Consider the following 13691-nt stretch of genomic DNA (forward strand, 5'->3'; position numbering starts at 1 on the left):
CTGTATCAAACCATTTCACATACATTTTGTCCCGAGTGCTTTGTCCTGCACCCTGCCTGCATTTTTACTGTTCTTTCTGCCTGGAAACTGAGAAACGTCCATGGCGTCCAAAAAGCGTCCCTTTAGGTCAAAAGCGGTTTTAGCCCGTCTAGAGAACAGCGATAGTAAATCAGAACCACTTGCAGAATTGAGTGATAATGATTCGTGGGGGAAATTCGTCATCAGACAAACGATTCTGCGACTTTGCTCAGTGATGTGCGCACGTAGCGCTATATTTCAAATTTCAGTGTTTTTGGTTTGATTATATTATTGAATTAAATTTATTATTTTTTATGATTATTTATTAAATTATAATTTATGATTTTGTGTTTCAAATTTTATCCTACCCGGGATGTTTACTAGACTCTTGTTCAGACAGATTTCAGTGAGTTATTGCTAAAAATTACAGGCCTACAATAAAAAACAACATATTTCCATGCAAAAAAATATACCGCTTTGAGTACAGAAATACTGACATAATCAGACCGCTAGGGAGGCTACGAATATATATCATGTTTGGGGGAATTCTGTAATTTTTAGTAATTGCTTTAAATGAATTTGTAAACATATGTGGGGAAAAAAAACTGTAAAACCGGCTCTGGCAGAGAAAGGGTTAAACTCGCCCAGTCTAAATTTAGGCTAACATTCCAGTTGTGTGTCTATAGGACAGGATTTCTGGTAGTAATTAAGGTAAAATAAGGTTTTATCCAGTAAACAAATGGGCTAACAGGTGAATTTCTAAGCGTGTGATCAGCTGGCATCAGGTCGGCAAAGGAGGGGGGGGGGGTGGGGGGGGGGGAGTTATGTAGTAAACAACCTCACATCAAAATGGCAGTTGGTGGTTGGCTGTGCTGCTGAGAAGACACAGACTCCTGTTGCTTCAGGATTTCTGTTGGATTTCAGCGTTTCTCCTGTCAACAACCTACAAGATGGATCAGGATTTCAACTGGGGAACAGTGGACCCTCGTCTCCTTCTGGATTTGGCCTCTTCACACTCCTCCGGGAAGGACAGAGAGGAGGATATTATGGCCGCTGTGACGCATCTGCAGGGAGGAAAGGCAGAGAAGACTGAGGCCCTGGGTCAGCTTCTGGACATGGCTACAACCTTCACCATGGCTCCCATCTACCATTATCCAATGAGGTTCCCAAAGAGATCCGGGAAGAGGGCTGAAGATGGAAAGGCCCCCAAGGTGAAGAAGAGTGACATCACCATCAGCGCTGCATCCCAGGAGCCTTCAACCAGCACCCATTCACGCTCTTCCCGAGCAAGCAAAGGGGCTATATACAAACAGCTGGTATCTGAAGGTCTCCTGATTGCCCTGATGTCCAAAGAGCCCAAAAGAAAGGCAGCGGAGACCAAGCCTCAAGGAGCCAAAAGACCCAGGGCCCAATGAGGTAAGTGACATTAGGTGAGTATGGCTTTTATTATATTTAAAGCCCTTTCCTGTCACCTGCCCTGAATTGATCGCTGGCTAAAAAAAAATATCCATCTAAAATGTATTTTTATTTATACAAAGCCACGGTCACTGCAGTCCCAAGGGTTCCCCCTCTATTTACATCCAGAGGGGTCCTTGATGGATTGCTTATTATGTTTTGCCCAGAGTTGGGCTTTAAAAAAAAAAAAAAAAAAAAAAAAGTGTGCATTTAGAAATTATAATTGTTTCTCTTGTTACCAAAAAAAAAAAAAAAGTTTGTAAACATAGATAAGATAGTGATAAGATAGTATGCTTGTTAAGATAGTCTGCCATCTATAACATCCTCTGGTAAATGCCAAACATCTCCTTTTCCTCTTCACTTCTGTTTCTTTGGAAAGAGCAGAGAATGTTAGTTGTGGCCAAATACACAGCTCTATGTGCAGCCCAGAGACCATAGCGCACAGCCCAGAGCCCATAGCGCACAGCCCAGAGCCCATAGCGCACAGCCCATAGCGCACAGTCCAGAGCCCATAGCGAACAGCCCAGAGCCCATAGCGCACAGCTCAGAGTGCATAGCGCACAGCCCAGAGCCCACAGTGCAGAGCCCAGAGTGCATAGCTCATAGCGCACAGCCCATAGCGCACAGACCAGAGTGCATAGCCCATAGCGCACAGCCCAGAGCCCATAGTGCACAGCCCAGAGCCCATAGCGCACAGCCCATAGCGCACAGTCCAGAGCCCATAGCGCACAGTCCAGAGCCCATAGCGAACAGCCCAGAGCCCATAGCGCACAGCTCAGAGTGCATAGCGCACAGCCCAGAGCCCATAGCGCACAGCCCAGAGCCCACAGTGCAGAGCCCAGAGTGCATAGCTCATAGCGCACAGCCCATAGCGCACAGACCAGAGTGCATAGCCCATAGCGCACAGCCCAGAGCCCATAGCGCACAGCCCAGAGCCCATAGCACACAGCCCATCGCACACAGCCCAGAGCCCATCGCGCACAGACCAGAGCCCATAGCGCACAGACCAGAGCGCACGTGAATTGGATATATTATTTTAAACCAGAGTTTAGTGTCACCTCCTTAACATCTTACAAAAAAGGAGAGGATTGGCCGGCTATAGGGGTGGAGGAGGCCGGGTTTTTTTGTTTTTTGTTTTTTGGTGACACTAAACATCCTTATTTTTCTGAAAAATCCATTCACATCCACTAGCTAATGGCCCTTTGATTTACTTTTTAAAGAAATCATTTTCTTCTGTGTTTTCCTGCTTCCTTGTAACATCCTCCATGAGCTCCCACACCTCTCTTGTTCCTCCTCACTTTTAAATACTTGGAATGAACAGCGCATGTTAGGAAAAAAAAGTTACAAAACAATTATACAAAAATATTATATAGATTTTATAGATAAGATACATATTATAGTTATTGTCATTGTAAACTATTATTCATGAAATTGTCTCTATTATTCTGTGTTTCTGCCATCTTGTGACATCCTCTGGTAAATTCCAAACATCTCCTTTTCCCTCTCAATTCTGTTTCTTTGAAAAGAGCAGAGAATGTTAGTTGTGGCCATATACACAGCTCTATGTACAGCTCATAGCCCAGAGGTGAATTGGATAGATTATTGGAAACCAGAGTTTAGTGTCACTTCTATAACATCTTACAAAAATGGAGAGGATTGACCAGCATTAAGGGGTGGAGGAGGCCGGATTTTTTTTAATGTGACACTAATCATCATCCTTATTTTTCAGAAAAATCCATTCACATCCACTAGTTAATGGCCCTGTAATTTATATTTTAAGGAAATCATATCTTACTGCGTTTTCCTGCTTCCTTGTAGCATCCTCCATGAGCTCCCACACCTCTCCTGTTCCTTCTCACTTTAATTATATGGACTGAGCAGTGCATGTCAGTTGTAGTCATGTGTCCTGCTTTATGCACACTGCAAAGCCAGAAGTTGGATCAAATGAAAAAAAAAAATATTTTTTTTTAACCATAGTGTAGCTCTAACATCCTACAATAAAGGAGTGTGATTGGCCGGCTATAAGAGGCCGGATTTTTTTTTTAATAAGAGAAAATCCATACACCTCCACTAATTAATGGCCCTGTCATCTATTTTCATTAAATCATTTCTTATTGTATTTTTCTGCTTCATGGTAACACCCTCCATGAGCTCCCACACCTCTCCGTTCCCTCTCACTTCTGTTTGTTTGGAACAAGCAGTGCATGTTAGTTGCAGTCATGTGCACTACTCTATGCACACTGCAAAGCCCATAGCCATCAAACCCATATGTAAATTGGATATATTATTGTAAACCAGAGTTTAGTGTCACATCTTTAACATCTCACAAAAAAGGAGAGGATTGGCCGGCTATAAGGGGTGGAGGAGGCCGGATTTGGTTGTTTTTTTGTGACACTAATCAATATATTTATTTTTCAGAAAAAATCCATTTACATTCATTGGTTAATGGCCCTGTAATATATTTTTTAAAGAAATAATTTCTTACTGTGTTTTCCTGCTTCCTTGTAACGTCCTCCATGAGCTCCCACACCTCTCCTGTTCCTTCTCACTTTTAATTATATGGAATGAGCAGTGCATGTTAGTTGCAGTCATGTGCACTGCTCTATGCACACTGCAAAGCCCACAGCCCACAGTTGAAAGCATTTTTTTCCTCTCACTTTTCAGAGTTTAGTGTCACTTATTTAACAACTTACAAAAAGTGTGATTGGCCAGCTATGAGGGGAGGAGGAGGACAGATTTTTTTTGTGACACTAAACAATATATTTAAAAAAAAAAAAAAAAAAAAAACTATTCACATCCACTAGTTAACCTCCCTAGCGGTCTGATTATGTCAGTATTTCTGTGCTCAAAGTGGTACATTTTTTTGCATGGAAATAGGTCTTTTTTTTATTGTAGGCTGTAATTCTTAGGAATAACTCACTGAAATCTGTCCGAACAAGAGTCTAGTAAACATCCCGGGTATGATATAGTTTGAAACACGAAATCATAAATTATAATAAAAGGAATAATCATAAATAATAATAATAATATAATAATAATACATTTAATTCAATAATATAAGCAAACCAAAAACACTGAAATTTTAAATGTAGCGCCAAGTTCACACATTGCTGAGCAAAGTTGCAAAATCGTTTTCAGTGTCTGATGACGAATTTCCCCCACGAATCATTATCACTCAATTCTGCAAATGGTTCTGATTTACTATCGCTGTTCTCTAGCCGGTCTAAAACCGCTTTTGACCTAAAGGGACGCTTTTTGGACACCATGGACATTTCTCAGTTTCCAGGCAGAAGGAACAGTAAAAATGTTTTTGAAAAATTATAATTTTTGGATGTAAAATAACTTGAGGGTTTTTTTTTACTATAAAGATAACAATACATTTTGGACAAGATTTCTGAAGAAAGATTATTTATTTGCAAAAGTTTATAAGAAAAGCACTTTTTTCAAAATTTTTGAACTTTTTCATTTATATAGCAAAAAAAATAAAAATCCCAGTAGTTAATAAATACCACCAAAAAAAAGTCTTATCTGTCTCAAAAAAATGCTAAAAAAATTATTGAGTACAGTGTTGCATGACCGCACAACTGTCATTCAAAGTGTGATAGTGTGATAGCGCCGAAAGCTGAAAATTGGCCTGGACAGGACGGGGGTAAAAGTGTCCAGACTGGAAGTGGTTAAATTAGGGGCTGTTCATACTGCCCACACACTAACCCCCAGGTCACATCTGTGTGGTCGTGCGGGCCGCGATTTGCATGGGCACGAGAGCCTATACATGTGAATGGACTCCTGTGCCCCGGGACATGCAGGGAAGAAATCTATATTTCTATATCTACTTTGGAAATCGCAGCCTGCGCAGGAACCGAGGTGCCCAGTACGGTTGCCATATCCAGTGCGGGTGACGTACCATTAGAATTAATGACACCCGCCAGCGGGTCCCGCATTCCTGTGTGTGGGTGGTGCAGCTGCAGGTATTTGTGCAGGTCCCGCATCGGCACCACCCACACAGATGTGAACCGAGGGTAAACTGAATGGGTTTGGTGTGTGGGCAGCCGTCCATTCCGGCTGCAGCCATCCAGCGGTACAAGGCAGAGTGATGCACATTTTACCGCATCACACAGCTCATTTGTCTTCTTTTTGTTTTGTGTGAACTTAATGTGAAGTACACAAAGTGACGTGTCATAGCATGTCCCCAAAAAAGCAGCACAGTGTGATCAGCTGCTGCACAGTGACATGCAGTGCCTTCCTTTTTGTGTGCGCTACAAAAAAATGCAGCATGTCTGCATTTTACTGTGGCTCCAGGCTGCACTGCAGTGTGAACAGGGCACATAGAAAACAACCACATGACGGCGTTCTTCCCGTACAGAACAATTAGGCGATCTCTGAAAACCTATCTCTTCAGGGAAGCCTATCCTGCCCTCAGCTAATATGGAATCTTCTATTCAGGGGCGGACTGACAATTCATGGGGCCCCCGGGCAATAGGGGATCATGGGGCCCCTGTGTCCTTGCCCAAACTCAAAAAAGCCTATGAAAAAAGCACCAGGGGCATCTCATGGGGCCCCCTACTGACCCCGGGCCCTCAGGCAGTGCCCGAGTTTCCAAATGGTCAGTCCGCCCCTGCTTTTATTCCTACTACCAGTTTATCCCCCACAGTTATTACCTTTTGTACCACCAGCCCCTCCCTCTTAGATTGTAAGCTCCCAGGATCAGGGCCCTCCTATCCCTCTTGTATTGACCTGTATTGTTGCTGTATTGTCTCCCATTATATTGTAAAGCGCTGAACAAACCGCTATATAAATCCTGTATAATAATAATAATAGCAGTCACCGTACTATGTGTGAACAGGTACCTAGAGCTTGTTCACAGCATGTCTGTTTACTGCACAACAACACACACGGCGTGATGTGAACATAGAAACAACTGTTACCTGTGTGCCCTGTTCATGCTATACATGTGTGGAGGTGTGCAGCAAAATTACGCTCAATAGACATGGTGGGAATCGGCCCTTTTGTAGTATGACTGCACTGGGCGCTGCTCATGTGACCCCCCTTCTGTATAATGTATGGACGGCCACTGCTGGGAAATCTATTATATGCAACTTTTAGTGCAGAAACAGAAAAATGTGCGGGAAAAACACTGCTATGTGATTGTTCTTATAAGGTCGTCAGTTTATTTTTTCTCATTTCAGGAAATAATAAAAATATATTTTTATAGCTCTTGTCAGTTGATTCATCTGTCCTATGACAAAATAAACCAATGTCAGCCCGGCTGCTTTATATACAATGGCCAGCAGTGATAGATTTATTCATCTGCAGTTTGCAAGGATAAATGTAAGTAACACTTACACCCCGGGCACACCAGGGGCGACTTTCCATGTAATTTGCCATGCCGTGCGAGTTGCAAATTATATGGCGAGTCGCACCCTATTGTCCGCAATGAAAAACGTCATATCGGTGCGATTCTGACTTGGTCGGAGCCGCAGTGATTTCTACAGTAGGGCATTCACTACATCTGGTGCGACTTGCACAGATATCAGGGCAGATGTCTTGTAAGTCGCACCTCAAGTCGGAATGACATCCGACTTTGAAATCATGCGACTTCACTGGAAGTCGCACAATTTCAAAGTTGGATCGGTGTGACTAGGACCTATGTGTGTTAAAAAAAAAAGAAAAAAGGTATTTATATTTTTTAAATAAATACACAAGTGTTTAATCTTTCATGTCTATTTTTTACAGGATGGGTTATTATAAAGATGAGGGTTCACATGTAGTTTAAATGCCGCTTCACACTGGAATAACACAGGAGCACGGACTATGTTCCTTTGCGATTCCTGTGTGATGAGATTTTTAGTCCTTTTATTTTAATGGGCTGAAATCACACTGGATCGCAACAAAAGTAGAACATGCACTACTTTTAAAAATGCACTGCAACCGGATCGCATGGACCATGGTACTGCGGTGCAGGCAAAAGCACTGCATTTACAATCTGAGTTTGGGATGTTGAAATCTCCAATTTCCAAGTCACACCCTATTGTCCGCAGTTAAAGTGGTGATATCGGTGCGATTTGGATTTGGAGAAGGCTTTGTATTCATTGAAAAATAAAAGGTGTTGCCTGAATGGCACCCATGCTAAGTGACCAACCCCCTATATTCACTATGCAGCAGGGCAGCTGCTCCGTACAGATCCTGAAGACAGCGAGGGTCCCTGTAGTAGCGTTGACTACTACAGAGCTTCCACAGGGATCACCAGGTATGCAGTATGCAGACAGGCAATGACGCCTCTCCTGCTTGCAGGCCCCCTCTGGTATTGTGCTGCATTCACCCTGGGCTGTGTACAGTTCAAATCACACAAGTCACATCCAGTTATCAGCAAAAGGAGTGTTATGGCAATTAACGCCAATGCCCCCCAATCTCACTTGAAGCATCTGACTCTGACCCCCTCTTGTAGCATGCCTGCAGTCTCTGACCCCCTCTTGTAGCATGCCTGCAGTCTCTGACCCCCTCTTGTAGCATGCCTGCAGTCTCTGACCCCCTCTTGTAGCATGCCTGCAGTCTCTGACCCCCCTCTAGTAGCATGCCTGCAGTCTCTGACCCCCTCTTGTAGCATGTCTGCAGTCTCTGACTGTCTCTTGTAGTATGTCTGCAGTCTCTGACCCCCTCTTTTAGTATGTCTGCAGTCTCTGACCCCCTGTTGTAGCATGTCTGCAGTCTCTGACCCTCTCTTGTAGCATGTCTGCAGTCTCTGACCCCCTCTTGTAGCATGTCTGCAGTCTCTGACCCCCTCTTGTAGCATGTCTGCAGTCTCTGACTGTCTCTTGTAGTATGTCTGCAGTCTCTGACCGTCTCTTGTAGTATGTCCGCAGTCTCTGACCCCCCTCTTGTAGCATGTCTGCAGTCTCTGACCGTCTCTTGTAGTATGTCCGCTGTCTCTGACCATCTCAAGTAGTATGTTAATATTCTTTGACCAAGCCTATGTTCAGATCTGTGCTCCCTCCCCTGCCTGTGTCTGTGCAGTTGCTGCATCCACTTCTATGGGCCGCCTGCACACAGCTCAGAGGTGGATGCAGATGACAGCGGCTCAGCGCCCATCTGAATGAGAGACAATAACTGCCAGTGAGTGATGGGGCAGGGGAGGATCTAAGAGAATCCTGATAAACACAATCCCCTGCAAGGGATGGGAGGGGTGTGGCTGCGCACTGCTCTCAGGATTCTGATTGGCTTCTGATACAACATAGAAATTTAAGACAGAACTTTCAGAGGACGCGGCCTTCAGGCTAGGCTCACATCTGTGCAGGCTGCGGTTGGCACATTTTGGAACATGTGTTTTCGATGATTATTTTTATGCGTATTGCATTTTTTTTCTTTTTAGCGAATAGGAAAGTATGACAGATCTGTTCATGTAGTGCGACTTTAACACTCTCTGGCACCTAAGTAGCATAAAAGTGGCATCAAAGTAGTGGAGGAACCTCTATGTGTGAGGTCCCAATCATGTGATCATTGATTGGCCAATCAGTGATCACATGCAGAGTAGTAAGCAAGATCACACTTCTGACATCATTGCTTACTACGTGTGAAATATGTGAATGATCACAGAGGTCACATGGTACAAAGCTATTCACAACAGCCTTGAACCATGTGACAAGCTGTGACCAATCACAGCTCACACAGTAGTTCTCAATGGCTGCAAGAATGCAGCCAGAGAGGAGAAATGATTGCTTTTACAGCCTTTATGGGTGTAAAAGCAATCAGTGTAAAAAAAAAAAATCTTCATCACCCCCACAAGTAGTACAGTGTCACCATGGTGACACTGTACTGCTAGGGTGAAAATATGTAAAAAAAAAAAAATATAAAAAAATAAAAATGTAAAAAAAAATATTTAAAAATTATCATTTTTGGTTATAAACTAATTTAGGTTTTTTTTTTTTACTAAAAAGATAACGGAATACATTTTGGCCAAGATTTATGATGAAATATTATTTATTTGCAAAATTTTATAAGAAAAACTTTTTATTCAAAGTTTTTCGACTTTTTCAATTACATAGCAAAAAAAATTAAAATCCCAGTGGTGAATAAATACCACCAAAATAAAGCTTTATCTATCTCAAAAAAATGGTAAAAAATTCATATGGGTACAGTGTTGCATGACCGCGCAATTGTCATTCAAAGTGTGATAGCGCTGAAAGCTGAAAATTGTCCTGGACAGGAAAGGGGTGAAAGTGTCCGGACTGGAAGGGGGTAAAGGTGGCCCTTAATCATAACCCTAACATGTGACACATAAAGGTTTCTGCGCTACTTTGATGCGACTGATTCTACCTGAGTGCCACAGAGGGGTAAATTGGCATCAAAGTCGCATTACATGAACAGAACTGTCATACTTTATTAACAAAAAAACCCCACAAAAAACATAAAAAACGTAAAACTTGTGTTTTTTGTGCGGGTCTGTTGAAGTCAATCACACACAAAGTGCAATCTGCTGCAGGAAAAATCGTCCCTGACCCTTTCCAGAAAACGCCCCGGCTGAAAATGCACAGATGTGACTAAATCAAAAGGAAAGAATGGTGAATGGACTGTAGTGTGTTTCTGCAAACTGGAAAACGCACTGAAATCCGCATAAGTGTGTAGCTAGGGTTAGGGAGGGCCCAGCAGCTGAAAACCACTACTCTGCTCTGCAGTATTCCCCTTCACTCCTCCCCCCACAGATATATAAAAGGTTATGTGAGGAGCTTACAGAAGGGGTGGAGGAGCTGGGCCAGCACAGAGAACAAAGTTTAGCCTCATAAGAGAGGGCTCTGGCGTGTAAGGGGGGAGGGACCATGCTAGGGAAGTGACTCCTCCTGCAGTAGTATGGGCAGCACAGGGGTTCGCACATCTACTTGCAGCACTGGGGTCCGCGGTTCACATCCCAGTATCCCCCCCCGATATACTAGTAGCTCGTCTCCGGTCTGTTCCCAGTATGGCATTATACACAGAGCATCCAAGATGGCGGGCTCCCCTTCGACCCAACCCCAATGTGATGATCGCTCTGAGCCCCCCGGAGAGAAGATCTATGGAGAGATCCGCTCACAAGAAGACTCATCTCCCAGCAAGTTCAACGTCACATCCCCAGAGAAGAGAAATGAATATATGGGAAGGAAAAACACAGCAAATAAATCCTGTAAAATTCTGCCTGTGTCCGAGTTTTTCCCTGCCATGTGATCAGGTGGTGACAGGGCCTCTTTATGTTCTGTATACAGCGGGGGAGGGGGGAGATGTTGGGGGGGAGGGGGGTGGGGGTAATGCTGTCTCTGACCCCAATCTCCCCTCATTGTAATGTATGGAGGGTGGAAGAGTCAGATTCTCTGCCAGGTATGCATTTCTGGCCGTGGGGAGATTTCCTCTCACTTCTGTTCCCAATGTCAGGATATGACTGGGAGGGTCACCAGCACAGGAAGTGATGCAAATCTCCATAGCGGGAAAAAATGCAAAGAGCAGGAAGTGCACCTCCCTATGTGACCAGGGGGGCTGCTGTTGAGGCCCGAGTACCATGTGATCAGGGGGCGTGGTGTTGTTTCCTGAAGTGCCATCTTGAATGCTGGCAGAAGCATTAGGCTTGAGGCAGAGTGAGGGCAAAGTGGAGGCTCAGCACTGAGTGTGTACAGAAGGAGGGATGCTGGTTCAGGTGACAGTTGTCCTCCATGGATGTACCAATAGGAATAGTCATTCTAAAGGTCAGTTCACACCACATGCAGTCCCTGAAAGCTTGTCCTCAAAACTGTTAGTGCAAATAAAAAAAGTATCACGGACAGTACGCAATTGTTTCTGCATCAAAAATGCATTGATAGTAAGTTACATTGTTTCCAATGTCATAGTTCACACCAGTGCGGTCAGTTCCAGAGCGTTCCAGTTACAGAAAAAAAAAGTACGTGCTGCATTTATTTCTGCACTGAACTGTACTGGAACGCAGTAAAACACACCACAAATGCACTGGAATGCATGTGTCCTTATTTTAAAGTGGAGCTCCACCCAAAAGGGGAAGCTCCACTTTAAGGACTGCACCCCCGCTCCCCATTAAGGATTGGCACCTTTGGGGAGCGGGTACCCGAATTTGACAGGTACCTGCTCCCACTTCCGGTCCCCGATCGCCTAGTTGATCGAAAACAGAAGGTGTCCTCCCTCCCTCCTGTAGTCTTTTACGACACGTGACAGGTCCCAGAAGACTACAGGACCATTCATGAAGCGCAGCACTACTCACACATGCTCAGTGGGTACCCGGCTGTGGAGCCACAAGATATAACAGCCAGATGCCCACCACTGAAGATGCCGGCCTCCTGGAATACAGGATGGCTGGTGAAACGGGGTGCGGGGGACACACCACGGGACCGAGGGACAGGTAAGTGGCTGTTTTTTTAAAAGTCAGCAGCTGCAGGTTTTGTAGCTGCTGACTTTTATTTTTTGACAGGTGAGTGGAACTCCACTTTAAGTTGAAGAAAAAGAGAGGGGGGGGATGAACAGGAATACATAAAAAAGCATTAAAAATGCATCAAAAACACGCACACAGAAACGCATCCGGGAAGCATTTCCATGGTGTGAAGAGAAATGTTTTACTCTATGGGCACCTGCTGCACCTCTATGTATGAGCATTCCTCCCCCCATACTGATCCCCCATATCTGACTAGTCGGATCTCAGGTCCCCCACCTAGAAGTCATGGCACCCTCACATTTCTGCTCCCCGTCACCCGTCTTCTGGGTGACCCCCCAACTCTGCCCATCCCTCGCTCTCCCCCCTCCCCCATTCATACCATGTGGGGTGTCTTCCATTCATCTGTACAGATCAGCACAAGTTCAGCGCTGGGACACATTGAAGACACCCCACCTCATGTCACTGCCGCCCACATAGTAAAGAATGAAATGTCATTTGTGACATGTAAAGTGTAACTACAGGCAAATGTTTTTCTAATATTGGATAGAGCAGGGAGGGGTTAGAGCCCCTGATAGTTTTTAATGCCATCCGTGCCACCCTCCATGTTCAGTACAATGATGTAAAGCAGTGGTCTCCAAACTGCGGCCCAGGGGCTGGATGTGGCCCTTTGCATGTCTTTATCCGGCCCTTGGGGCACTATTCATTTTTCTGACACCAACAATGGGGGTATAATTCTTGTCACTGACACCAACAATGGAGCACTATTCCTCCCCCTAATACCAATGATGGGGCACTATTCCTCCCACTGACACCACCAATAGAAGAATAATTCCTGCCACTGACACCAACAAAAGGGCACTATTCTTCCTATTAACACCAGTGATGGAACACTTTTCCTCACACTGACACCAACAATGGGGTACTGTTCCTGCCACTGACGCCAATGATGGGGCACTACTCCTCTCACTGACGCCAATGATGGGGCACTATACCTCCTACTAACACCAACAATGGGGCTCTATTCCTCTCACTGACACCAGTGATGGGGCACGATCAGAGGCGGACTGACCATTTGGAAACTCGGGCACTACCCGAGGGCCCGGGGTCAGTAGGGGGCCCCATGAGATGCCCCTGGTACCTTTTTCATAGGCTTTTTTGACTTTGGGCAAGGACACAGGGGCCCCATGATCCCCTATTGCCCAGGGGCCCCATGAGTTGTCAGTCCGCCCCTGGGCACAATTCCTCCCACTGACACCAGTGATGGGGCACTTTTCCTCCCACTGACACCAACAATGGGACTCTATTCCTCCCTCTGAAGATGTGGCATTGTTTATTCCCTCTGACACCAGGACATTTTCTACTCCCACTAGCCACAGTCCAGCCCCCCCTAAAGTCTGAAGGATAGTAAACTGGCCCCTTGTTTAGAAGGTTTGGAGACCCCTGATGTATAGGATGCTGGGAGAAGATTGTGAGATCATGCTGTCTGAAAGCATATTATTATATCTGTCATCTATTAGAAGGGAGTCTGATTTTGCACTCTCCAGCTTTAGTAAATAAACCACTTGAAGCTACTAAAGTATATTACAGGCTAAGCTGCAGTCACATCGTTTTGGCATCAAATCATTTGATTGGCTCTAGCTGACACAATTTAGCCTCATAAGGACAAAGTACTACCCGTGTTTCCCCGAAAATAAGACCTACTTACAGGTTTCCTTCTGGGTGAAATATAAGGCATCCCCCCGAAAATAAGGCCCCCCTAGGCTCTGTCTCGGAATGAAAATTAATTTACCGTAAACTGGTTGCTAGGGCCGCCCCGACTGGC

At 44.7% G+C, this 13691-nt stretch overlaps 1 long non-coding RNA gene across 2 annotated transcripts in view; it reads right to left on the reverse strand.

The window, feature by feature from the left end:
• Positions 1–13691, reverse strand: part of LOC149461684 (uncharacterized) — an 81108-nt gene that overhangs the window by 34696 nt on the left and 32721 nt on the right. The window lies entirely within an intron of this gene.

Source organism: Staurois parvus, unplaced genomic scaffold (assembly GCF_062004578.1).
Source record: "Staurois parvus isolate SC_StPar_1 unplaced genomic scaffold, SC_StPar_1.0 ptg000195l, whole genome shotgun sequence".
Classification (NCBI taxonomy): domain Eukaryota; kingdom Metazoa; phylum Chordata; class Amphibia; order Anura; family Ranidae; genus Staurois; species Staurois parvus.